The 27,250-nt window shown below is 35.5% G+C and overlaps 1 protein-coding gene across 6 annotated transcripts in view; it reads right to left on the minus strand.

The window, feature by feature from the left end:
* The window catches only part of LOC113225512 (protein held out wings), a 107,661-nt gene that overhangs the window by 9,942 nt on the left and 70,469 nt on the right, over positions 1-27,250 (minus strand). The window lies entirely within an intron of this gene.

Below are 27,250 nucleotides of genomic sequence, written 5' to 3' on the forward strand. Positions count from 1 at the left end.
AATTGTAAATTTTACACTACATTTTTGTCTAAACTGGTAAGAAATTAAGTGAATTGGTAGACATACGAGTCTACTTTTTTATATTATAAATGTAACTCACTGATCGACCACATTGACATGAACTACAGTTCAAGCTGTAAAGAGCTAGACTAAAAAAATTATATATGCAGTAACGCTAATCAGTCAGGACTTCGACTTGAACGAATACATTATTGTGTTATGAGAAATTGAACGAAAGAAGAACGTCCGCCATCTTCTTCTTCTTGTACCTACATTACCTACATACGTACATGGTGTATCAATTCATGCAAATTAACTTTAGTAAATATTTAAAACTGTAGATAATGACATTTGGATGGAAAAAGCATTGAATCTCGAAAATTTGAGATGTGCCATGCTATATAAGAAGTATAAGATATAAAAAAACAACAAAACTATTTAAACAACATTGTAGGAATGTTTAATTAAAATTTTATAAACATAAAAATTGGTGAAAACAGTAAACTGCTATTGAAAAGATAACCACTCGAAGGTTTCTCAATGATATAGTTACTTTTGATTTGTTAGTTTACAATAAACTTTATAGATGGCAGTTATTTGAATTTAATCTAGAAACTAAGCAACATATTAGCATGACTTTTACTTAAAAAAATTAAGTACTCAGGTTCTTTGCGATTCATTATAATAATATGTTATTGTATAAATAATCAACGCTGAACAAAAGCAATAACCTTGATGAAAATGTAATTCGTGCTGTTTGTTGACATTTTGGAATATTATCACAATCACACTATGGATTTACTTAATCAATACCATCAATTGATTGATGAATTGGTGAGTTACGAGAGCGACATTTCTCTGTGTGAGATTGGGTATCTGTAATAGTATACTATAGTATAGTGACTGTAAACCATATTATTGCGGCCCAAAACTTAGCCACCGAGTTCTAAGTCTATCGTGGTGAAAGGGCTTGCCAATCGGTGAAATGCACTCGACCGAGTGTTGCCCTGAGTGCACAAGACGTACAGTGCACGCGAATAGTAAACATCGTTGCAGACCTCTCTGCATTCAAATTGTTTATAGTTTATAGGTATATGCTGTAACTTTATGTAATCCTGCTTCTTGATTGCTCAAATTAGAACTTAGCATTAAAATTCCATAGGATTTCCGTAAATTAGCCATCCTACGGAAGTGCGCCAGATTCGTACCGTGCCGTCGATGACATAGTATAATATTAGATTAGTTCTGTACATCTTCACCAACATGAATAAGTTGGTACAGTACAACATTATATTTAGCCCCAAATCGTAAGCTTCAAAGCGTCGGTCAACGTATATGAACTGTGAACCAGTATCACTGTAGCCGCTACCAAAGCTAAGAAATGGACCAATTGGCAGCAAGCCAAAGAACACAGAATTTTCACACAGTAGTTAACGTTGCGATTGGAAAAGATCTGACATTTCAAAAAGTTATATTTATTTGAATCAGGAATTTGATAAATAGCGCCTACATAAAAATGTATATAATATATATAATATAAATGTATATAATATATAATGTATAATAAATACAGTTAAAAACGTGATTCTGAACCTAACCTAAAAAACAATCTTTCTGAAGGTGATTGCAGACACGCATTTAATGACATAACACAGATTGCGGTTGAATAAAAGGTATTTGTTACTCAAGGTCGAATAGTTACAGGCGAAATCTTGATGGCTGGACAGTCTTTTGTTTTTGTCTGTGGTCGCAGATCATTAAACATTGTGACACAACGGAGTACCAGATGCGGAAATGGGCGGCTCTATCGCTAAAGCTAGGCGCTATACGGTCCAGCGATTGCGGCAGCGGAATGAGGAGTGAAGACAGAATATGATTCATACATCGGTGCTGTGATTAATTGGGTGTCCAAATGGCATTTTTTTGCGACGACCGATTTTGTTTTGACAGTTCTACGGACAGTAAGTACCTATTGTTTTAATTATAAGCAATAATATATTGATTTACATCTAAAGTTGTAAGCTTGTCATATTAACGATGTTCATGAAGACAATTTATAGGACAGTCGTAATTTCAGTGCCAAAGAGAGTTAATATACTTTTAATAGGAGCATTAACGTAGGATTTCCAACTGCATACGTCTGAAAATTCATCTCATTAGTTTTTCTAGATTCGGAATCATTTATGAGATCTTTAATTGGCACACCGTTACTATCTAAGCCAATATGACGCCAATGCGCATTTTAATATGACTTTTTAGTACCTACAATTGTAGCGTTAGTCAAGCAACCACAAAAACTAACCTTAATTCAACGACATTATGTGAGGTCCCCAGTAATATTTAACACTTGGTAATTTCATAGATTACGACTCACGATTCATCTATCAAATCCCTTTCAACCGACTTTGTTAGTGCGTCTGCGGTTTTAACATTAAAATGTTGTCTGTGATCTCTGAATGATGATCATTTCGTAGGCTGACTTAGTACTTAGCGGCTCACCGCAAAGTAGTCACGTGAATTCTTCTTTTTCATGTCAGCACACTCACTTTTATCGACGCGGCACTAAAAATGTGAAATAATCTGGTCTAGTGGACGAACGATTTCGAACTTCCATTTCCTATTGCATTTTGTTCAGAAAGTCAAATTTTACTAATCAGTTAATCAACTTTACGACTATTACGGTCATATGTGATGTGAACATTTTTTGTAGAACGCCAGAGCTACAGTTGCTTGGTTCAAGTAGGTACACCTCCTTGAAGAAACCAATGACTTATGATTATCTGCCACTTCAATGAAACTTTTCGTCAAGCATTTTTTAAGAATTCGATACAGTCGTAAAATAATAGTGAATCTATAAAGACGGAATGTTCATATGGCCTTTAAACTTGAGTCGATTGCAAATCAAGGAAATGCATTGATTGAAAAATCAATCGGTTCGAAATAACGATTTTGGTGACCTTGACAGATGCTGTACAATTATGTCACGATTATGGAAACTATGAACTTGAATGATGAATGAAGGCAGTCACCATGGAAAGAGATCTCTAGCTCTGGTTTCAAAAACACGACGCTGTGGTTTGACAAATCGCTCATTCATCCACTGCACTAGAATACAAATAAAAATTGTATGGATTATTGCAATATTTATTTAATATATGGGTAATTTTTAGGTTAGTGTTCTCTATCTAATTATGGTGGCAATGTCTATTACTTGAATATTGTAGAACATTATCATGAAGTATTATTTATTATTCGAGTGTAGTAACCCGAAATATTATTTAATATTTCACGATAATTAACTCGAACACTTAAATAATAAAAATTGCCACCGAAATTAGATAGAAAAAAAACTAACCTAAAAGTTGCCATATCATGATGTTCTTACTGCCATGGTATTAGTATATTTTTTTGTTAAAATACTCCAGTAGTTGTTGTTATATTGATAAAAAGATAGAACAAACACAAATATAAATTTCTTCGATTCGGCTAGACACGAACCAGGGAATTTTTTAGCAATAGTCCATCTAGATCAAAGATATTTTATTTGTTTTTGTTCGATCTTTGTAAGGATCATTATCAATGAATTAATGTACCTACCGATTGTAACATAACATTAAAAACTACCTTTGGATAATGTTTTTCTACCTAATTTCATTAGCAGTTTCTATTATTTAAATACTCTACAATATTATCATGAAGTACTATTTCATATTCGATTGCAGTATCATGAAATATTATTTAATTTTTCACGATAATATAGTCGAATACTTACATAATAAAAATTGCCACCGAAATTAGATAGAGAAAATGATCCCTTTACCACTCCTCATCAGTTACAAAAGTAACCAAACCTATATTTCGTTCTAAGAAACATCCTCAGTGACAAACAATCAATAGTTTCCCAACAGTCAGGAGCGAACAAAGCCACCGCACCGGACACACGCGTATGTTGAAATGACGTCGCGCTATTTGGCGGCGCGCCCGTCTTTTTTAGTTTTTTTGTCAATTCATGCATTTCTCCTCCTCACTGGGTAACATATCGATGGCACATTTCGTTGTTGCGTCCAGCCTCCATGTATGGCCAGCGGACTGACCGGCCACAAAGATAGACTCACTAGACTGATAGAAAATTAAACACTGTACGTCACACTGCCGGAGATAAGACAAGAAAAACAGTTCTAAACTTCTTTAAAGTGATGCTTTACACAATGCCGGTTCAAAAACCGGTTGGGAGATATTACGTTTTGGAAGTAGCGGAAGCATTAACTAGTTTATTTAAAAACATATAATAATATCGAAAACTGGTATTATATTTCAAAAGTAGAGTAGGCATTTTAATTGAAATTAATTTTATAGATATTCGAAATTGGCGTTTTAGATTCTAGATACAGAATCGGTATGTTCGAAGAAACTATAATTAAGTTTTCTACCGTCTTTATCATAACTAACGTAATCGACATTTTAGCGAAATAGAGTTATTAACATGTCCGGAATCAGCGAAATTAATTCAGCAACCCCTATAAGCGGTTTTTTTATATCTTATTTAGTTTCAGTTTTATTATTAGCGCCCAGTTATACGAGGAGAAAGTTATCGCACGGCCGCCGCGCGACAACCGCCCAGTTACCACGCCTTCGTGTACATTAATGGCGAATTCTATTTAACAGGCAACAACATTTAAATTCCACTGAATAATACAACCGCGTGGCCGCCACCAGGCCGCCGCGTATATAAAATTCAAGCAATAAAAGGGACGCTCATTTAAGTTAAAACATAAACAAATAGAGCGTATTTTGCCATGACAGTTAGACGGAGATATGCGGTCGCTGTACGGCGGCAACGCGGACTCCGCTCGGCAACCGCGCGGAGTGAGCGCGATGAAATACGTGTCGAATAAACGGGCCCTTAAGTTTGCTTAATCAAAGTAATTCACATTTTTCAAAGAAAAAAAAACTTTACGTGACAATATCTCAAGAGTTAGTTACCTTTAAGGTCATTTTTTTGTTTCATAAAAAAGTTACATTTTTTTACATGTAGCTAGATCATTAAACCATCAATGTTTGGCAGAAATATGTTTCCGCTAATACATTTCCCATTTCTACGGTTACGTACGTTATTTGAATGCGGATTTCAAAGCTATAAAAACTCGCTCTGTTTTACGTGTAATTCGACATACGTCCTGTTAGTAAAAAAAATAAGAATCTCTTTCCGAGTCTAGCCGACAATGACGACAAGAGAGTAAAATAGAATTGTGACATTTTTACTATCGTCATCAACCGTAAGCGTGCCACAGCTATCTCTTTCTTTCTGTGTCTCTCATTACACACTCTCTCTACTTTGACTACTTTCTAAAGAGAGGTTCTAGAGGGATTCCATATGTCATTAGGGAGCATTGTAATATTTTCTGATGTGCAGGTCGCAATGTTTTCTTACAGCGATAAAGCAAATGATAACTTATAAAGTAGAAAATGAAACGCCACAGTAATAACTATTTTTGTTCCCGTATTATATAGGTCAACAGTGAACCAGGTTACGGAATATGTAAAAACTTTTGATTACTCGTACATGTATTGTTATTAAGTCATGGCGCCATCATAAATATCACGAATCTCTAAAACAGGCTCACGGCCTAAAATAAAGACCGTTTACGCATTGTGGGAACAATATGTAGTTTGGTTAACACTATTATTACATTCATTCTGTTGTAATGTGGTGACAAATAAAGTATTTATTATTATTCATTATTATCATTTCAGGATTAAAAACTGACTTGTCAGTCAATTACCTGTCAGTCCATCTTAATCTGTTTTGTGACACGCAGAAAAAGAATGAAATGTACTTACTTAATTTTAAAACACTTTAAAAAAGGAGTAGGTTCTCAATTAGACTCTATTTTTTGTGTGTATGTTATGCCGTTACTCCAATATTAGTGAACTGATTTTAATGACACTTTTTTGTTGAAAAGGGGGTACCCACATTAAAAGTCCCGTTCAAATTTGAAGAAAACCCTGGGTAGCAATATATTAAAGAATTAATTTGTTTAAATAAAACATGGAACTCTCCAATAAATAAGGCGCTTTCATAATTCATATTACACTTTTATAAACTCTATAAAAAATGGTTCAATTTTATGATTTATTTGCCTGCGCATCAAACCTGGTGTAGAGGTTGATGCTTAAGTAAGAGTCCTGGGTAAGAGTTGATGCTTGATTCAGACTAAGAAATACGTAAGCATTTAAATGTCACTAAGAAATACTTAAATTAATAATAATATTACTTTTTGTGTTGAATGCCTTTTTTGGGTTAAAAAGTTTACTAAACTACAAAGTTTCTAGTTTGTGAGATATTTGAATAAAAGCAGGTATTTATTTTGAGAATCCGTGCTAAATTAAATTTTTACGTGTTAAAGAAAATCTAGAATTGAATTCGCTTGCGTCTGTGTTGCTCAATTTATCGCCTTCAACATTAACTAGACGGTATGCTTGTGTTAATAAAACGTGAAAGTGATTGTTTTTATTTTTACTTGTATGTTTTAAATTTAAACTCTATTTTAGTTCCACGGAACACGGTATAGAATTTCACTTGGTTTTGGTTTGAAAGTTTATACCAAGCGACTGAACAAGAATCTTGAAAGGATATTCGCAATTCTGAGTTCGTCAGAATTTAAGTACGAAATTGAAATTTAACATCTTGATGAAAATGACAGCATGGTAGTTATCCGTTCGTTGAGAGAGGGCATGGTGGAGCGGACGACCTTGACCTTAAGTGTTGTCTCTCAGTGGGAAGATGACAATCTGGTCGAGTACAACGCCACCAAAAGTCCTGTCTGTTTACTGCTAAAAGAAGTCAATTTGATCTGACTCCCACTTTTCGGGGTATATCTGTCTCTCTTACCGTCAGCCTAGGTCTCCTTGGCATAACATTGAGCGCAACCCTTAACTTTGACGCTTATATTGAATGCAAGGTACAAATTGCAGCCGAAAAACTGGGTATCCTTAACAAGGTTAAGCGATATTTCACGCCTGGACAGCTCTTAACTTTATACAAAGCACAAGTCCGATCTTGCATGGAGTACTGCAGTCACCTGTAGGATGGCTCAGCGAAGTATCAACTTGAGGCTCTTGATTCGATTGAGCGCAGAGGACCAGAAGACTTATTGGCGACGTTACCATCGAATCTAAAGTTCATAGTTTAGCCCACTGGTGCAAAGTTGCCCGTTTGTCGGTTTTTTACAGAATATATTTCGGTGAGTGTGCCCATGAGCTCCATCAGCTCATCCCGCCCGCCTCATTTTACCATATATCCTTCAGGCGTGCGTAGGCGCGTCAGGCTTTTTATCATCTTTTATTATGCGCACAGCCCAGGAATGGAATGCCCTGCCTGCGTCTGTATTTCCGAATTCATACAACCCGGATATCTTTAAGGTGCGACTAAATAGGCATGTTCTGGGCAAACTCGTTCCATCGTAGATCCTATCTTTACTCTAGAGCTAGGTATTTAAAAAAAAAAAACAATCCTCGGAAAACATGTGAAGTCCCCAACCCGCAATGGGTGGGACAGCGTGACAGACCATGGCCTAGACCCTCGCCTAAGAAGAGACCATTGCCCGGCAGTGGAACGTACAAATGGCGATGACGATGATGTTGTCATGATCTAGTAAGACGTACGATTTTTCCAACTTTCTAAAGCGAGTATTTTCCACTATTACGTACTTGTATCTTTCTCTATAATGAATACAATACATTGATAGAAACATTTTGAGCTCAACATAACCTCTGGATCCGCGTACATCAACATATACTACGTGAAGTGGTTTAGATCTAGACAATTTTACTCCTTTGATTACGTAAACGCTCTGTGTACATTATAATGAAAATATTACATTAAAATTTAGCGCGATATATTCTATGTATATGACCATAGGGTATTAATCCTGATTGCGCTTTTCACACAAAACTAAAGGTAAACTTTTTCATGATACTAAGTGACGGACGGCACGAACATGTCGTGCGCCTAGTGGTCAGTATCCAAATAAGTTTGGATATCTAATGAAAAAAGTAGCAGCTGGGCTAATTCGACGGAGCGCGACTACTGCGAGAGCGACATAAAGCGCGAGATACTGCTATTCGCTCTTTATGATCTAGTGCCAGCCCTACTGTAGAGCTCCTTGTGAATGAGTACATGTGAGTAAAATCATCGTGATTTTCAATGAAAAACGAAAATTTAATTGTAACAATTTCGTACAACTTTTACACACGTACAAACCTAAACTATAACTATCTCCATGGCCGATCGGATACCATGCTGAACTGCCACAGGTCCCGTGTTCGATTCTCTCTCTCTGGAAATGTTTCTATGGCCTATATTGACTTACAATTATATGGACGTCGGGTCCGCGCTAAAAAGTGTCCGCACTTGTAAGGCGCTAAAATCGTATACAGAGCGCCAAACTCCGCTTTAGTCTTCATTTGTTCTACTGACAGCGCGATACTGCGATGACATTACAATTTAATTTTCGAATAGGTTGACTTGGGACATTTTTTTCGTGGTATTTGTATTAGACCCGTCGTCCATTTATTTGTAAGTCAATGATGGCCTACATTTATTTCTCTCGTGAGTTTGGGTGTAAATTATGGATGTCTATGTGTGTGTCCATAACACCCGCGATACAGGGTTTTCCTAATGCGGCTATGAGTGTGTGCGCATTATTTATTATTATTTCTTATAATTATAAAACCATATTTCTGCCCACAAACCGCAAAAAGTCCAAACAAATGAGGTCATTATATCGGTTGATAAGGATAAAACAAGGAAATCAGATACATGCAACATATAAACAATGCTGCTGGTCTGGGAACGCCGCGGGCGCATCTAATCGATAAACATTGACCAATCGCATTCCGCCCGCTAGCGTCGCACGCGCAGTATAACCTTACATTGTTCGCTCCCCAGGTATTCCTGCATTGAAACCGTTAATCATTGCAATTAAAGCTGTCTCGCTTTATCTTTAGGAACGGATTTTGAGGTTTGTCTTCCAAGTTGTTGGAACCAGAACAGAAGACAGCTTTTAGTATATAATCACATTATATTACATAACATTATATAGCAGTATATAGAATTATTTCTATAACATTACATAGCAGTGCATTTTAGCATACATAGCATTTATATAAAGTAGATATAACAACTATCAATACTGTGCTATAAAGTTTAACACCACCTGTATGTAAAAAGAAATTGTTTAAATCCTTTAAAATTTTCTACCCGCAGTGGGTTAGAGAACCTATACTTTATTGCCTTAAAACATTTGGACAGTTCAACTCTTTGCAGACTAGTTTACCTAACCGAAGAACGGAACGTGTAAAATGTTGGATATGTATACAGTCGTAGAGAAAGTTGCGAGCAATAGTTTTATTTATAAGTATGGAAGTATATTCCAGAATTGTTTGTTGCCTCAGACCGCTAAAACATTAAATATTGATTTGTAGATGTTTATCGAATCTGGTATTTCAGGCTATTAGAAATAAATCCTTCCTATATTGCGGTCGTCTCGTTCCATTCCAGTACAACTTAAGTAATAATATTATATCAATGGGTAATAATACATACTTACTGTCTAGCCAAATTCGACATAGAATATTTGATAACAAAACGTTGCTTGGCAACCGATGATGGCATAGAAAAAAACCATTTTTGGAATTGAATTGAAATTTTGAGGAATAGGTAGATGGATAATTGGGTAACGTAGAAGTAATACTTACCTGGCCAATTATTATAAAGTTTGCAAAATACCCATTGATACATATGATTTATGAATAAAATAGTTCAGTTTTTGATACCTATTAATTCTTACTGCTTAATAGCAGGTAATGGTAAGTGAACCAATGAATGGTGAATAAAAGAAACAAAATTGTTAAATTTTATTTTACATCAATTTACTACATGTCATCCAACATCTAATTCTGATTCTGAAATTGAATTACTACTCGAAGTCGAATGTTTGCAATCTCTGCAATCATAAGAGACAACACAGTTTAGTAAATTAATGTAATGAATTAATTACTGGGATTTATTTTTTTGGTCAAATCATTTACTAGTGATTTTAAATTTTTATTGAACAAAATTAATGCCTTTTATTTATTACTGTATGTGTTATTTACGGAGATGAAAACCCTAAAAACCATATATTTTTCGAATTTGGCAAGAGTCTATGTAGATCTAGGTACATATTGGTTATACAGAAAGGCGGTTAAATGCGTAAATTGAAAAGTAATAATAATAATAATATTATCATTAGCACATTTATAAACATGTTTAACAAAGTAGGTACCACAGACCACATACAGGTACAGTTACATCGGAAATACAGCAGAATTCAGTGCTAATGAACAGGTTGGAGCCTTGGCAATGCAACATTGTCTTAACAGTGTAGTGTTGCAGTTTATACCTCTGTTTGAAATATATCTATCAAAAATAGTTCAAGTGTTTAAAAATAATTACAAGAAAAAGTGGTCAAAATATCAAAACCGTCAAAAGCATGATGAATAATTAGTGTAAACAGTGGTTTAAATACCAAAACTGTCAAAAGTTTTGATAGATAATTAGTGGAAACTGTGTTTTAAACGTAAAAACTGTAAAAATTTGACAAATAAATAGGCTAAACAGTGGTTTAAATACAAAACTGTCAAAAGTTTGACACATAATTAGTTGAAACAAAAAATAAACGATTTGACTAAAGGCAAAGAGACTACCTAAAACTGAAAACTGAACCTAACACCAAACAAATGTGAAATGGTCGTTTACATTACTTTGACCGTAACGAGGTATAAATCATAGAATTAAGTAAATTATCGTGACATTGCCCTCTAATATAATTCACAATGGGCCGGATTCAGTAGAAATGTGCAGTTTTACTAACCGTAATTGTTAGTGGTTTGCATGTAATGACAAGCGGGCTGCGTCGACGCCACGCGCGGTTAGGAACCACAAATATAATGAGGTGGGGTCTTTGTTACAGCGTTTGTAGCAAAAAGTTAATTGATTGATTCTAAATGACAATAAACCTAATGTCGAATTTTCTAGAAACTTATCCGTATTCAGTAATCTTAAGTAAAAAAGTTTTATGATTTACACTAATTAAATCATTGTTTTTTTGTGCTCTCTCTATTCTGAAGGTTATAAGAGAATAATGACAAGAATCTAAAAACAGATATTAAAAGTCAACAATGAGTTAACACAAGGCTGAACTAATAAAGATGGCGTGGCGGTTAGCAAATAAAGTTCGAATAAATGTGATTTTCTAAGCGTTTGTTAATTCATCAATGAACGAACGTGTTGTGGCAATCTGCCAGAAGTACTCTGGTGCGGTGATGACAGCAACAAACTGACATGATGAGTGATAAAATCTTGCCGGAGGATGCTTCGAGTTTAGTCATGATATCATTTGCAAAGCGCAAAATAAATGGTAAAACCTGGCCAAGTTCGATATTTCAAGGAAGAAAGGTTGTAAAATCTAAACCACGAAGTTTGTACAATTATAATTGTAACTTTTTCATTGAAAAAAAACTCGATCTCAAAAGTTTGCTTATCGGTATTTTTCAATTTCCATAGGATCCCCTCATCAGACTCTGACTTCTTGGTGACAATGGAACTATTACGGATTCTTTTGTACATTTTCTTTTTTTAGTTGTCATGTTGACATTTACATTTGTTGACATTACATGTATTGTGTCAATTCAAAGGTCAACTTTTAATTATGAAAAATAATTAACAATTTGTGATAGCCGCAACAAACCCGGAACAGCATCAGGGACCACCTCGAAAGTATACCCTTTCAAAAAAAAAGAAGAATTTTCAAAATCGGTTCACAATTGATGGAAAAGTTGGTGAATACACGGACATGCCTACAAAATTTGAGGATTTCCTTCGATTTTCATAAGATCTCCTCATCAGATTCTGACTTGGTGACAGTGGAATCACTACGAGAGTGCATCCTTTCAAACAAAAAAAGAATTTTCAAAATCGGTCCACAATTGACGGAGATATCTGAAATATACATACAGCCGAAAGTGATTATACTTTCCTCCTTTTTTTTTAAGTTGATTAAAAATGTATAATGTTTTCTTCTGTTTTCTTCTCTTTTCTGTCTATAATTTGTCATGATCATGAATTTTACGCTCTTTCTTCCTCAAAGTATTAATACTTGAAGTTCTATTTTGGGAAAATTGATAGTAAGATATCCAACCACGCTACGATCCAAGATATTAAGGCCTAGTAAAGTAAATTAGGAAGATCAGCGTTGAAGATAATCTATAATTAAATCCAAAAGTGGCTATAATAACATTACTTTTTATCGGATTGCGATAAACTCTAAAAAGATAGTTATACAGGTGTCCGGTAACGAATGGATATTCCTGAAATGACTTGATGATGACGAATGAATTTGATCGGTTTTTTGGTAGTTTAATATTCTGCGTTAAGTATTTTTGTTTTGTTTTTTTTTCAAAATTCATTAATTTGTGGACGTGGTGTAGAAAAACGTAAAATAAGGTGAAAAGAATTCATTTCAAAGAAAAAACTGTACCTTAGATACTACTTAGGATAATGTTTCCTTGTATTTTTTTAACAGTCATACTGTTAGGCATATCAAGTTTATCAATTTATTACCGGGGAACATGTATATTTTATAATATCTGAAGTAACATATAAATAACGACTTCAAAATCAAAACGACATTTAAAAATTGTTAGTTTACAAAAAGAAGAATTTTAACAATAAAGTGTTGAGTAGTTACGGAACAAACGGTCTATTATCATTTAAATTATATTTTTTCCACTGTCACATAGACCTCGTCTGTCAAATAACAGGCATTGTCGTTTGACTAAATTAATGTTATTTGTGTTTGACTCAATCGTACAACCAGTATTATAACAAGTTTATCAGTATTGCGTTTTATATTTCAAGCGTTAAATGTGATTTTTGCGTGTGAGTCTTTCGCGTTACAGATGTGGTCATCATCAACAATTGATTTGCGCTTAAAAGCTGTCAAAAAGTAAGTGTTATAATTACGACCCTACACCACTCGCTAAGAGTTTATAACTTTAACATCATGACTGTTGAATGTGGAGTATGAGTATCTGGTGTCTGACGTACTCGGTCGATGCAAATGTTTACTCAAAGTGAATCATTTGCTTTTCGCTTACTTTTTTATTGGTTATCGAGTTCTTAGGTAACCGTGACCGTGGGACCTGTAAAGGACCCGAAACGACGGTTTGTTTGAAAATACAAATATACCCGATTTAAATCCGGAAAAATAGTTTCATTTCCTATTTTATTGGTTAATTCGTGCGATACATTCGCCTGTTTTGTTTAGATAATGGGAAAAATGGCAAAGTAATTTTCGGATTCACTTCGGTTCTGGGGTCCTACTCCGAAGCACGTAATCCGTAGTTGCGGCCGTTTTCCCACTTACAGACTTGAGTTACGATCGGGGATAGAACTAAAAATGTATGATAACGCGATTTGACAGATTTGAATCGGCCCGTCTTTTCGGAGCGTGGATGCTGTCCTGAAAATACCTGAATGATCTATATAAACTACACTACATATATCATTTTTTATTCTTGTGATTTTTTGTGTTAAGTTAATATAAATAATACATTTTTTCAATTACTTTTTGTGGCGGTAGGCGTTGAAACTGTTTTATCTTGCCTAAGTGGGCGGTGAGCCTAAAAATTGGAGAACTTATGCTCTAATGTCTCACATCCTACCATACATAATACGTAATTGGATGGGTAAAGTAGAGGGTAGCATCTGTACTCTCTCTTATACCTGCAAATACTATAAATTCATTTTTTTAGGGAACCAGACCACTGTAATCTCGATATTTCTCGTACCAAACGTCTGTCTAGCCTCTTTTGTGATCGAATGGTGTCTATATACTATGTATCATCGGCTGATTGTATTAATGTGGATTAGGCACTAGAGCTCTAAGATAGCTGAACAATTTTATTATCAATGCCAGAACTCATTGTTCATGTCACTTTAATGCGAAGTTAAGCAACCAAATTCTCCCGATAAACATTAATGAAATTTGAGAGAACCTTAATTCTATTTGTATGTAGGAAATGAAACTATTTTTCCGGATTTAAATCGCCTATATTTGTTTTTTCAAACAAACTGACGTTTCGGGCCCTTTACAGGTCCCATGGTCACGGTTGACTTATCTCTATCTGTCTATTTGTATGTTTTGTAATTTCGCAACCTAAATAAATTTATTAAAAAAAAGAAAGTGGTCAGCAAATTGTAATATACAGAGCTTTTTCTTTAAAGTAGATAGGGTTGCTCGTAATAACACAGTTATATATAAATTTGGAATAGAAAGATTACCTAAAACATATACTCCATTAAACGATTTATAAATGCAAATCGATTTATAGCGAGTGCTGCGGATCGTTAAGGATAGTAAAATAAATGGGGCTATTTCAAGCTGATGATAGATCAGTAGAATATTTCTTTACTTTGTTTTTAGTTTGCAAATTATCGTTATTTCGGAAAAGTTGTAAATTCCGGCTTTGGTCGTATTACGAAGGAGCAAAGTTAAAAATGAAGTGATCTATGACCCCCACTGATTAGCAGTTATTAGCGATTCTGCCTTAAGCGAAACAGGTAGGAGTGCGGTATAAATAATACAGTATAGTAGGCAATTTTGAGTTGAGATTGCACGATATATTATAGATGATTTTTATTGATCACATTGGTCATTCAGCCCACAAAATGTTACGGAATCGACTTACAAATCTACATATCACAGGCACTAGACATAAAAAAAACCTTAAAATGAATGCTACAAATAATTTAATCAGCACCGGAAATTGTCCTTTTGATTCTTTTACTTACAATTTGTCATATTATTTGTTTCCTGCGCACCACAAAGTGACTATCCGACTGTCACTAGACACTGTGGAATCAGAAAAACCTCCCACCACCTGGTTTCATAATCCCTCAAGACTACCGCCAGGTTGCAATTTGCGGTGGCCCGTGTGGATGTCCTTAAATCGATTTCGCACTCAGGTAGGACGCTGTAGAGACAAGATGTGTAAATGGGGATTCAGGGATGCTAGTCTAACCCATGCCTCTTCTGCCCTTATAAAAATAAAAAACGAGGGAAGGTTTCTACGTGGCCACGGCTGACGCAATTAAGGTGGCAACATACTATTCAAAGTCAATGTAGTCCTAAAATAAAAGAAGTATCGACATGATAAGAAGAAAAGGAGAAGAATTTGTTATATTGTTTTATTAACTAATCGAGTTCCTAGGTTGTCATTTTCCCGGCTCAAAAATCGCATATATTTAGTTTTTTAAACAAATAAGGCTTTTAACTACAGGTATTCGTACAGATGGCCACGGCTGACGAAGATGGTATCGACAACAAACAGTTATGTCTAATATGAATGCTAACTGCCCTATTATGAAATAACTGCCGTATTTTTACCAATATTGTAGAAGTATTGCGTATTACTTGCTACGTAGTGGGGATTTGTTGAAAAAATAAATGACGTAAGCCTTTAAATTAGAGGCTTATAAAAGCACTGCAGTAGCGTGTCTGTAGCGCGGCAGCTGCGCGTTACGCCTTACTTCATTAATTATATTGTGTTATATTATCTGTACAAATTGCCATTTTAGTATTTGTAAGCTATTGGGAGAAATAAATAAAATAAATAAAAAAAAAGAAAATTGTGACTGTAAAAGTGACGTGCGCATGTCATGACAGTAGCTCCACCATGGCACTGCAACTATAGGTTCTTAGATGTTGTATGAAAATTTGTAGTTGTGCGGATGCCGCGCCACAGACGCACCACTGCAGCGCTTGTATAAGCCTCTAATTTCAAGGCTTAAGTCATTATTTATATATTATTTAATTTGAAGGTGCCCTAAGTCACAATAGTTTCGAAATTCCCGAGACTAAAAACTTAGTCGCGGCACTCGTAAATACCAAAAAATTGTCGAAACTCGAAATTCCCAAGATGAAAGCCCTAGAAGTCAAAGTCTATGGACACCTACTTGCTACGTTCTTGACAAACCCTTGTCGGGCGGGGGTCTCCTCTAAGAAGACACAGAATCAAGATTGCGGCGGCTTTAGAATTTTGTTCGAAAGACGAAAAAACGGAGTGGTGTTACCGTGTATCGGGCGGTGGTGGAGTTCGATAGAAACTTTTCTACTGCATACAAATTGCTACCATTTTCGTTATAGTTTTTTAAGATTTTGGTAAAAAAGTAAATATGGAAAAAACATTTCTCGCGGAAATCCGCCCCGTGCGGGGTGGCGTCGCCTCCTCTCTATGACTTTATGATGTCTCGATCAAATAAATGGCAACACTGCACAAAACACTACGTTCGTTTGCTGACACTAGATAATACTTACTTTACTGTATAATTAATAACTCGGTAAACGTTACAAAGACTCATATAGCGCGTGATTGATGGCAAATTGGAACATAATCGCCGCGATTGGTCACGATGTGGTGACTTGTAGGCCCCCGGGGCAAGATTAACTTGTAACTTAGGAATTTTAGTTAGGTGCTATTTGCTTTATAATACCTATAATACATGACGATGTTTTCCTATTTCCACTAGAATTCCACGTCACAGCCTATAATAATTCGTTGGTGGTTAAATCCATGTGATGGAGGATTCGTCTTCGAATTCTAGACCTTTCTAAATAAAGTTCTTAGGTTTTGTTATTTACGATTGCTTCTCATTGGATATGAAACTATTTCTTCCAATTCTACCGGAAAATATAGTTTCATTTTTATCCGGACAAGTTTAAATGAAAAAACAAACACACACGCTTTAGATCCGGAAAAAAATAGTTTCATTTCGAAATGAAGTCATACTCATTCCTAATCTTAATATAGAATAAGTTTTCACTTACTGTGTGTTCAAGTACTTACATCATTTACATGAACACGTAGTAAATGATGTAAGGTACAATTTTGAAACAAATTTTTAAAGTTGATTCAACTCATCGCATTATGACCCACAACGTTAATAACGGAACATGGGCATTTTTAAACGAAAACGTTTTAAAAATAACACTTTATTAAATAATCTCAGTACATAGTACTAAAAAAACCGACCTCAAAAGTTCGTGGAATCACATCTATTTGACAAGTTTTGTTGAAATCGGTTACCGGAAAGTGCGCGAAAACGGATTCATCCCCAAGTTTGCCACCCTTAGCGGAGGAATATTCTCTTCAAATTTAAATTGGATCGCTACTGAGGTACCCTCTTCCCAATAAAAAGTGAATCATCCAAATCGGTTCAGAAATGCCGGAGTTATCGCGTAACATACATACAAAAGAAAAAAATAGTAGTAAAACGTCCTGACTACGATTAGCTTTCATAATACACGGCGTACAATTTATAGTTTGTTTATACTTAACAATGTAAATTAAACAAACGGACCACGTGCAAGTTGTAGGTACTTACGCAATTAGTGCTATGGTATATGGTACATAGTATACACTACAGTACTATCAACATATAACTTTAATAAGAAAGAAGCAAACGAGGATTAGTTGCTTGCAGTCGCCGTCCGTGCCCTTGCCCGTACTGAATGACCTGGCTGTCAGGACTTTCGGTGAGTTATCAATGTAAAAACTCATAGTTAAGGACCACGGACTGGTTCGAAACAAAAAACTCGATTAAATACATAAGTTTTCCGTGAGTTCAATTAAGTACTGCCGTTCCTTTCTAACTTCTCAACGTTTCAATTATGTTTATACATTGTACCCTTATTGACTACACGTACGTAGCTTACAATTTAGTATCATCATTTATACGTCCCACTAGTGGGCACAGGTCTCCCCTCAGAAGAGAGTTTAGGCCATAGACACCACGCTGCTAACTCAGTGCGGGTTGGGGACTTCACACGCTTTCAATGGTTGTGAACCTTCCTCGATGTGCAGGTTTCAAGTGTTCCTTCACCGAAAAGCTCATGGTAAATTCCGAGAAACACAGGTGCGAGTCCGGACTCGAATCTACGGCCTCCACTTGAGATATATCAAATAGTATGTGAAATCGTTAGGCAACCACGGCTTATAACAATTTAGTATCAAACGAATTAATGAAATTGAAAACCTATTGACAAACCTGCATGAAAACAGTTCACAACATTAAAAGTGCCCAGAAACCGAACCTAAACCAACGTGGGGGATTGTATCCAATACTGCCTCCTTAAAGAAGAATCGTGCTCAGTATTGGTACGTACAATAGGTTGATGATTTTTTTTTATATAATAGCAAGCAACGGGACGAACAAATCGTGGTCCTGATGGTAAGCTATAGTATGTCTTTTTTGGTGTTGCCCGCTTGCAAGCAGCTAGTGATTGCAGTAGATAAATATTCTGTTAACTATCGACTAAATATTGGTCACAATAAATAGCCAAACTTGTTTCATTTGAATCATCCTCATTTTTTTTTTAACGCTCACACTCAACATAGCCCCGCACTAGAGAAACCCTGTGTCGCGGGTGCCATGGACACACACATAGACAACCACAAATTACACCCAAACTCACGAGAGAAATAAATGTAGGCCATACAAATATTTCTCCCGGCCCGGGAATCGAACCTGGGACCTCTGCGTGGCAGTCCGGGATGGTAACCGTTCGGCCACGGAAGCAGTTATGTATATTATATCCTCATTATTCATCCAATTACTGAGCACAAGTTCATGTGAATTGTCAATTTTTGTAAGTTCATGCATATACATACACTATATTTAGAACTATGTTTATGAAAAATACAAAGAGGGGACATATTAAAATTTTAAAGTTTTTCATTTTAATTCAATACGCATAATCAAATCCGGCCATATTTGTGAAAATGTATATGAACAAAAATTGATCTCGATACTGGTAGGCCAATGTGAAAATAAGAATAAAGAATAAAAAATTATAAAATTGTTGTATCTGTCATTTTTATTATTTTTTTGTGTATTATTATGAATTTGTCCCAGTGTGTAATAAAGAATATTTGTATTGTATTGTAGCAATCATTAGAACGTCGTAACATTCACAATTCAGTCATTTTTATCAAAATTTTATCTTCTTTCACAATCTATCGATAAAACTATCGACAACTACTACATAACTATTTACAATTTTATGAAAACTGTCGACCCTACGAGCGTCATTTTACTCCGTCTTCAAAAACGACTATACATGCCTGTCCATAACAGTTGCAGTGCCACTAAGAGCTATAAATTGCAAAGATCTGAGAGGAACTGCCACTGCGCCCGTCACCCTGAGACATAACTTGACAAGTCCCATGTGCCTGTAAATTCACTAGCACCCTTCCCTTTCAAAACCGGAATACAGTAATGCTGACATTACTGCTTGGCGGCAGAAATAGGTAAGGCAGTACTTCTCTAGACGAACTCTTTCACAAAGAGTACTATCACTATTGTGATGATGATAAATCATTTACATATATCATAAACTAGAACTAAATCGGACTATGTTCGAGGTTGTGGTTACAGTTAAAGGGAATGATGATTTAGCTATCAATTCATGTCTACATTTTAATGCATAAAGAATTATATTTTAAATGCTTTCCATTAATAACGCATTTAATTTACAATGTTTGTCTAAATATTACGACATCACGATATAAGATAATGCCATCATATCGTTAGATTTAAATGACTAACTTAGCGTAAACTTTAACCTATTATGATAAGCATAACAATACCTACTTCTTTGAATCTCCATAAATCATTTACTTTGTAACCGTTTTGTCAAAGTATTAAATATATTAGTCACGAATATAAATTTATAGATCTAATAACGATATTTATTTACAATGTTGTCATTAAATTTAATTTTATACGTAATGCAACAAAATTACACAGAAAATTAAAAAGGCAATATCCATTATACTTTGCCTATGACTCAATAAACAAGACTTTATTTTCAAAGTATTATTATTAAGTCGAAAGTCAAATAATCATTTATTTTATTCGTAGGCTTAGAGACAGAGGCTGTGATCGACGCTCCGGAAAGATCCAGCGTAAACTTTAGCGTAAACTTTAACCTATTATGATAAGTCATCAAGTTCTTACTTGATGCAACGAAATTTGTTGGTCATTCAGCGCGGTAATGCTGCCAGTGTTATGGCGACGTTTGAACCAGCTAAGATTCAGAGCGGTCCTTTTTCTTTGTAATAGTTGGATAAAATAATAAATTATTAATTGCTTTATTTCATAGGTGAAATTAGTTTACACTTGAAAAAGGCAATTTTTTAAACTACTGCTCACTTTGTTGACTTCCCTGAGAAGGACGAGCAAGAAATTCTAGGGGTTGCTCTTTTCAAATAAACTTAAATGCCATGGAAAACCCTTTGAATCAGATTTGTGTGGAATCTAAACCCACGTCGTCTTTCCGTACATCTTTACAATTCTAACAATAAATGCTCCGGAATCTTACTGTAAAAAAACATACAGTCGAATTGAGAACCTCCTCCATTTTTAAAGTCGGTTAAAAACATATATAGTTCCCCATAAAAGAATCGTTTACCTTAGTTACCCAGTTTCTTATTCATGCGTTGTCATTTGATTCGCAGATACGTTTTTCCAATTTCAACTAAAATCAATAGGAAGTAAGTTTAAATTTGAATATGAATTTTTAAACCGGAAAGAAAAGCATATTATATTACAATATTATTTATTACGTAAACAAACGTTGCAAGGTTAGTAAAAGCTAGTAAAGGAACAAAAATAACGTGCGCTTAATTATCTACAGAAAGAATATCTACGAAAACGTTTGTACGTACGTGGCTTACAGTATTTTTTTTACTGTTTTTTTTTTTATATAAGTAACTGGATGAACAAGTCGTGCGCCTGGTGATAAGCGACACACCTGTCCATAACAATTGCAGTGCCACTCACATTTAGAATCACAAAAATCTGAGGGGCACTGCCACTGCACCCGCCTGAGACATAAGTTGACAAGTCCCATGTGCCTGTAATTTCACCTGCACCCTTACCTTTCAAAACAAAGCTCACATTACTGTTTGACGGAGTACTTTTCTGGACGAGCTCATTCACTAGGAGTTCTACTGTTGCTGTGGTATAATAACCAGTCAGCTGTGTTCTAAATTAAACAATAAGACGATTCAGGAATATTGTGAGATAAGTCAGAATATTTAAAAAAGAAAAATAACATCTTGCCAGTGGTTTTTTCGAAAAACGCTTTATTATTTACGACTTAATTGATCAAGGTGCAGAGTCTAAAGTAAAAGATAAATCATTATATTGTTTACAAGCTGATTTAATGACACTTATTACAAGAACAAAAAAGGTTCTAATACAGGCAATTAACTTTTTTATTTTTCCGTATTCATGGCTTCTACTGTGAATTTACAACATCAGGATTCCATGGCGGCCGCGTAAGAAACTTGTGTGGCAAATTTTAGTTCTTTATTACAGCTATTGGCGTTGAACAGTGTTCTGCAGTCTTTTAACACCGTAACTAGTAACTTCAATATAGAAAATTCATACTAATTTACAATTAGAGTTTGCAATTAACTGCGTGAGTCAAACGATTACGTACGTACTATTGAGTTTATGCTACATCTCTAAATGAGTGACTCAGAAGCATTTTCTTTGTGGTCAGACGTTTTAATGACCGTTAAGGTCTTAATCCCGTACTAATACGGTTCATTTTAGTTGGGTCGAGTGGCAGGGACACTGGCTTTATTTCAGAATGTATTTTTTTATAAATGCTAAAAAGTTTCATAAATAAAGCCATTTGAAAATTGTATATCGTACACTACACGTGTTCTATTTATTAAGTTGAGTAGATATTAAAAAAAAATCATTGGTATATGTAAACTGCTAAACGAATACAGCTGTTTTCTTGTAAAATCTCGAGGTAAGTTTGTGTTTTTTTTCTATCGTATGTACAATCGCGTTCATTTAAATGTGCAAATTTAACAAAATTAAAATCAAATAACTTTCACGGAGAACGGAGTGAGTTGAACGTGATTTACCCATTAACATTGCAATAATATAAAATATTTTTCAATGCCTTTGATAATCATATTTTATTGCAGACGAGTGTACAAGGAATTCCTGAGCTATTCTCAAAGCGGGGTGAGTGGTAACGAGGTAGATCGGATTGGTCTCGCTCCGGTGACCTGCGCCTGCGCAGGCGACCAGGTCATGGGGCGAAGGTCGCTGTTAGGCATCGCGGTGGCTTGTTACTCTGCACTGGTATTATGAGCACAATCATAATTAGTGCCTGTTTGGTTTCTAGTTTGCCTTGGTTTTTAATCCTATGTCCGGCCTATCGTAGGCGTTAAAATCGATAGAAAAAGGCTGAAAAATCGACCACAATACTAATACTATAAATCTGGATTTGTACGGATATTTATTATTCAACCCGCCAAAACAATTAGACCAATTTCCTTGAGATTTAGCATATGGTACAATATGACCGATTTATGAACGCAAACGTGGGTAAAAGCTAGCAAATAATAATAATTACAATGCAACTAAGATTATATTTATTATCATCATCATATATTGCCTGACTTCACCCACTGCTGGGAATAGGCCTCTAAGTTTCTGTGCCACTCCCCACGATCCCGTGCTAATCTCATCCAGGTTCGCCCCCCAATTCCTGCGATGTCATCCGCCCATCTCGCCGCTGGACGCCTGACCTTCCTGTATCCAGTCCTTGGACGCCACTCAGTTATCGCCTTACTCCATCTGTCATCTTGTCTCCGTATCAGGTGCCCTGCCCAGCTCCACTTTAGCTTCGTATTGCGGTTCCCCACGTCCTTTAACTTAGTTCGATTTCGAATCTGGACATTGGGAACACAGTCCATAAGCTTGATACCGAGCATAACACGCTTCATGGCTCTCTGTGCAACTCTCATCCTATACACAGCCTCCTGCGAGAGCGCCCACGTCTCGGCACCGTAAGCCATAGTAGGCAGAACACACTGATTACATAGACGGGTCTTCAGACATTGTGGAATTTTAGCTGACTTAAGAATGTCGTCCAACTTTTATTGAATTGACATTCAAGTATTTTTTATGTGACCTCTAGTTTCTTATAATTATTAATACAAACATCGAACACTCAGAAAAAATGCTTCGATCCGGCCGGATTCGAACCGACGACGTCTTAGTACTAAAGAAGGATTTTTTCTGAGTGTTCGATCTTTGTATATAGAATTATAATAAACTAGTGGAGTCATTTCACATACAAAATAATTGAATATCAATCCATTAGCGACATCTCTAGCCGACGCTAGTAGCTGTACAGGTATATAACTGGGTGAGGAAATACTTTCATAGATTTCTCTTAAATGGCACTACAGTTAAATAGTCGTAAAAAACCAAAAACATAGATACGACAACAAGCACATAGAAAAATTCGTGAGGTCCGCTGGTTCGTTCCGTTGCTTAGTTGGCGTCTAACACGGTTTGCTAGAAGACGTCGAATCGAATCCGGCCGGATCGAAGAATTTTTTCTGAGGGTTCGATCTTTGTATTAATAATTATAATAAACTTTTTGTTTTTTATTGTGCTATCTGAAACTTTTTAGATCTGTTTTTAGTAATAACTTATTTGGCCCCGCCTCCCGCATGCGTTCTTTGGCTATTGCATAGAGTTATCACATCACCATCATAACATCATATTTAAACATTTTTATTTAAAAATTGTTGATTATGATGTTAGTAATACAGTTCTACGAGGTTTCACAACAAAACCCTGTATATCAAAAGGTAAGATAAAAGTTACTTATATTAAATACGTACAGAATTATTTACTAAAAATTAGTCATTCAAGTTTAACGGAAACTTGCAATTTTTTTTTTTTTTTGAGAAACTCGTTTATCCGGTAAAGCGTTACTTTCAATATTAACCTTATTTATAAACAGGTAAAGTATACATTTGAATTTATTAGATTACTACGTTTACGATATTCTGATACCAACATAATAATGTTTTAAAAACATCTAATAATTTAAATATAGAATGTCATCGCGGAAACCTTATGCGAAAAGTTCATGTATACAAACTGTTTAGGTATTTTTTCTTTTAAAGCTGTGGTAGCCTTGGTTTGATCTACCACCTCTCAAGCAGACGGTCGTGGGTTCACCTCCTTGCACCTCTGAGTTCTTCAGAATTTATGTGCGAAATTTAATCTGATTTTCACCATAAGCTATTTGATTAATGAAAACAACGTGAGGAAACCTGCACACATATGCAAAGCAATTTAATTATATGTATGAAGTGCTCAACCCGCATTGGGCCAGCGTGGAAACTACAACTCTCTTATTGTGCGAAAAGGCCTATGCTCAGCAGTAATAGGCTTAACAATTATAGACAAACTTATAACTGCAGTAGCTTACTGATGACCTAGAAAATTATAACGTCGACTTCCGTAATTTATTTATTTTTATTATTGACGGCCTCGGTGGGCTTGCTCACTGGTTTTCATGGTGTCGCCATCTCTGAGGTCCTGGGTTCAATCCCCGGCAGGGTCAGTGTAGAAAACTAACTTTTCTATATTGTCTTGGGTCTGGGTGCTTGTGATACCGTCGTTGTTTCCGATATCCATAACACAAGTGCTTTAGCTACTTACTTACTTTGGGGTCAGAGCAACGTTTGTGATGTTGTCTAATATTTATTTTAGGTTCACCAATGGCTATGTACAATATTACTCATATTCGTAATATATCTTACACTAGTTTAAACTTTCACGAATTTCATACATTATTTGATTTTCAATTCAGGTCTTAACTGTGTATAAAATCTCTTATTTACCTCGACGTTTCGGACGTATTGCAACGTCCATGGTCTCGAAGGGACATTGCAAAACGTCCGAAACGTTAAAATAAATAAAATATGTTATAATATCTTATCATACCTTTACAAATAATCTAATTACCACAAACACTTATAGACACAACATAACAAAAAAAGAAAAGAAAAAACAAATGATTGGAAATACTTTTTAACCGAGTTAAAATAAGGAGGAGGAGGTTCTTTTATTTCGTTAAGAAAGAAGATATCCGTCACATTAACCTTAGAACTAAGTCCAAACTCATGGTACCACGTTTTCGTTTAACTAAGGTAAACGATTCTTTTATGGGTAACGTTTTTACAATAAGATTCCGGAGCATATATTAAGTTTGCCATTGAAAGTGTTTTAACTGAAAAGTCATATTACAAAATTGTAGACTATGTGTTAGATAAAGAAGTATAGAAAGTCAACGTGAGTCAAGATTCCACACAAATGTGATTCAAAATGTATTCTATAGCATTTAAGTTTATTTGAAAAAAGGAATACCTAGAGTATCTTGCTTGTTCTTCTCAGGGAATTGCAAATAAATGTAATTCCATAAATTTTTGAGTTGGGTTTTTATAAAAAACGTTATAATGATAATACTAAAAAGTATACTAATAAGTAAAGTAACTACAAAATAGTAGCCTGCTTGTCGGTTTTCTATCGGATACATTTCGGGGAGTGTGCGCAGGAACATTTCAATTTAATTCCACCCTCACCGTTCCTCCTTCGGTCGACTAGAAAGGTCCAGGACACTCCATCCTTATGTCGTTGATATACCACCTATTCGCACTAAGCGCTTTTACTTCCTCCTTTCTGATGCATACAGCAAAGGAATGGAATACTCTATGCATCTGTATTTCCCAATAAGTATAATTTTAGGCTATTCAAGGCTAGAGTGAATAGGCATTTCTTAGGCAAAAGCGTCCCATCATAGGTCACATCGTCGATTATCATCATCAAAAAAATCCTACTCCATATACATAATACTCGAATAGCTGAGTTTTTGTCATAAGTACATAGGTACTGTAAGTTCATTATTCGTGGGTGGCAATCATAAAGCTTACTGACCATAATCTACTATGAAAACCATTAATCCCGCTTCGCAGAACGGCGAAAGTGCGAACCTTTGTCCCGATCCGTGACCCTGGTGGCTGCACGACCTATCAAATCGTTCTCATTACGAGCGTCGGTTCAGCACGCGCGGAATTATCCTTGGAAAACCATAACGCTGCTGGATAATAAATGACAGATGACAGCATAACGGTAACGTACATAATGGACAACATTGATATCGAATCTATGGTGAAAGAAAAACTTTGCACTACAGTACCGGCTATGCTATGATGGCCGTTTTGACAGATTACAATAGTGAGGTCAAATCTCAAGTCATTATCGAAAAAAATATAATCAAATGCGAGTCACATCTGTAACTTTTTAGATTTTTAACTAATGTTGCTAGGGATAGCTGATTAAAAAGTTTGAATAATACGAAAATAAAAATTTTACTTAATATATCGTCAATTCGAAACTGCTTTGTTTTGCATTGAGCTTTGATGCGAGTTTGCCGGAGGTAGAAGTTGTACTTGCCAGCGATCCCATAAGCGACGATCGTATTAGATTTCATTTTTTTTAGTTTCGAAAAAAAATGCCGATTTTTTTTAGTTTCGAAAAAAAATGCCGAGTTGTGTCGTAAAATTATACATTCTACTGCATGTACCATTACATTACATTCACACGTACCATTACGTACATTCTACCGTACATTTTACTGCACGTCACTATTGACAACAATACATCAATTAGCTCCTTCGACGTAGTTATGAATTAATACAAAACTTGATGAGCCAACAAACGTCAAAAGGGCCATCATTGGGTGCCGGTACTATAAATGTTATTATCAGTGATCGTGCGCCTGGTGACAGGCAACATTCCTGTCCATAACGGTTGCAGTGTCGCTCAGGGCTTTAAATCGCAGAGCTGATGGGCATTACCAATGCTCCCGTCTGAGACACAAGTTGAAAAATCATTTGCCTGTAATTTCACCCTTACTTACCCTCCAAAACCGAAACGCTCACATTACTGCTTGGCGGCAAAAGAAGGTAAGGTTTACTATACTATACTAAATACAAAAAACTTGCTTAACTCGCCGTTTTTGTTCAGTCGAATTCAAAGTTCGTTTTGGAACCGACTTCCAAAAAGGAGGAGGTTGTCAATACGACTGTATTTTTTTGTGTCTATGTTACGCGGTTACTCCGGCCTTACTATTTGTGAACCGATTTTGATGATTCTTGTTTTGTTAGAAAGAGAGCACCTCAGTATTGGTTTCATTTAAATTTGAAGAAAATATTCCATCTCTAAGGGTGGCAAACTAGGGGATACATCCGG

The sequence above is a fragment of the Hyposmocoma kahamanoa genome, unplaced genomic scaffold, assembly GCF_003589595.1.
Source record: "Hyposmocoma kahamanoa isolate Upper Pololo Valley unplaced genomic scaffold, ASM358959v1 161, whole genome shotgun sequence".
Lineage (NCBI taxonomy): Eukaryota > Metazoa > Arthropoda > Insecta > Lepidoptera > Cosmopterigidae > Hyposmocoma > Hyposmocoma kahamanoa.